The sequence below is a fragment of the Stegastes partitus genome, unplaced genomic scaffold (assembly GCF_000690725.1).
Source record: "Stegastes partitus isolate 25-593 unplaced genomic scaffold, Stegastes_partitus-1.0.2 Scaffold126, whole genome shotgun sequence".
Lineage (NCBI taxonomy): Eukaryota > Metazoa > Chordata > Actinopteri > Pomacentridae > Stegastes > Stegastes partitus.
In genome coordinates this window covers 488,153-490,377 of record NW_007577857.1, presented here as the reverse complement: position 1 = coordinate 490,377, position 2,225 = coordinate 488,153, and positions in this window count along the sequence as shown.

The following is a 2,225-nucleotide window of genomic DNA, read 5'->3' as shown; positions in this document are numbered from 1 at the left end:
ACTCTCCATGTTCTCCCCGTGCAGTGTGGGTTCTCTCCGGGTTCTCCGGCTTCCCCTCACACAGTCCAAAAACATGCTGAGGTTAATTGGTGATTCTAAATTGTCCGTAGGTGTGAATGTGAGTGTGCTTGGTTGTCTGTCTCTAAGTGTAGCCCTGTGATAGACTGGTGACCTGTCCAGGTGAACCTGTCTTCACCCTGAGTCATCTGGGATAGACTCCAGCCCCCAATGACCCTAGTGAGGATTAAGCGGTGTATAGATGGTGGATGGATGGATTTTGCAGAACTGTTTTAATTCAGCAACACTGGGGGGTTTTCGAGCATGAACAGCCTTTTTCAGGTCATGCCACAGCGTTTCAATCAGATTACAATCCGGACTTTGACTAGGCCACTCCAAAACCTTCATTTTGTTTTGTTTTAAGCCATCCAGAAGTGGACTTGCTGGTGTGTTTTGGATCGTTGTCCTGCTGCAGAGTCCAAGTGCGCTTCAGCGTGAGGTCATGAACTGATGGCCAAGCATTCTGCTTCAGGATGTTCTGGTAGAGAACAGAATTCATGGTTAGGTTGTCCTGGTCCTGAAGCAGCAAAGCAGCCCCAGACCATCAAACTGCCACCACCATGTCTGACTGGTGCTATGAAATGCTGTGTTACTTTTACGCTGCTCTTGGGGTCATTTTGGTCGGCCGGCTGCTCCTGGGAAGGTTCAACACTGTTCCATGTTTTCTCCATTTTTGGATAATGGCTCTGGAGTCCCAAAGCTTTAGAAATGGCTTTGTAGCCCTTTCCATAGATAGATGTCCATGACTTTATGTCTCATCTGTTCTTGAATTTCTTTGGATCGCTGCATTTTGTTGCAGCTTTTTGAGATCTTTTGGCTGAATTCATTTTGTCAGACAGGTTCTATTTAAATGATTTCTTGATTGAACAGGTCTGAAGTTGGGTGTGGTCAATAAAATTAAACTCAGCTTTCCAAAAAAATGTGATTAGCTACTGTTAATTCATGAGTTAACAATTACTTCTTCACACAGGACGAGGTAGGTGTGGATAGCTTTTTGTCCCTTAAAATATTAAATCATGATTTAAAAACTGTATTTTGTGTTTACTTTGGTTATCTTTGTCTAATATTTAAATTTGTTTGATGATCTTAAACATTTTAGTGGGGGAAACATTTTTTAAAAATAAGAATTTGAGGAGGGGCAAATACTTTTTTACTGCACTGTATATACAAGTCAATTACAAAAACATTTAGTGTTTTGTCTTTTNACGCTAAAGAGGTCCTGACCAGAGGGCTGCACTACGAAGCGAGATCAGTGGGTTATCGAGGTGTGTTGAGCTTAAAGTCAGAGTTTTTAGTGTCAGTGTTTTACCTGGCTAGATCTCCATGGTAACTGATGCTGTGGAGCTAGGTCTCCATGGGAACAGATGCTGTGGAGCTAGGTCTCCATGGTAACTGATGCTGTGGAGCTAGGTCTCCATGGTAACTAATGCTGTGGAGCTAACCTGGTCAGGAGCAGGTTATGTTCAGAGTTTCAGATTTAAATCAGCTGGACAGAGCGTCTCCCTTTAACCAGATGGTTTCCTGACTAAACTACAGGTTCTCAGCTGAGGGAATGTGTTTTATCTGCAAACATGCCGAGTTGTGCGTTACTAATATCACTGAAGCCGTGCAGTTACAGTATCACACATAAGTATTGCATTGCCATGGGAACCAGACATGTATTTAGTTGGTGATGCAGAAATCACATAAATATGTTTTTATGTTTTGTTCTGATTTGCTGTCAGGTCCGTTTACTCTGGTGCTACTGCAGCTGATAGAACAAAAATTAGAAAATGGATTATTCTGCTGGTATTTATTACAGAGAATATTCAATCAATAACATTAATTTCGCTCTGATTGGGCTAAAAATTAAAGTGATTTCCTGCATTATGGGACAGTGTCAGACCTAAACACACTTCAATACAAGATCATGTTTAAATATGAAGTCTAAAGTTTAACTTTAACGTGCAGCTGTCAGTTGGAAATAATCGGCTGCATCGGTAAAATATTTTATTACGCATATATAACAGCTTTTTTATTAGCATTCCTGTCTTGACCATTTGCAGTAGTGGTGCTTTTTACCATCACATTTTTTTATATTCCTCATTGTTCTCCATTAAAACATGTTGACTGAAGCAGCTGCACACGATCGTTTACTTTTGTGCAGAAGAGTCATGTGATGCGTTAAA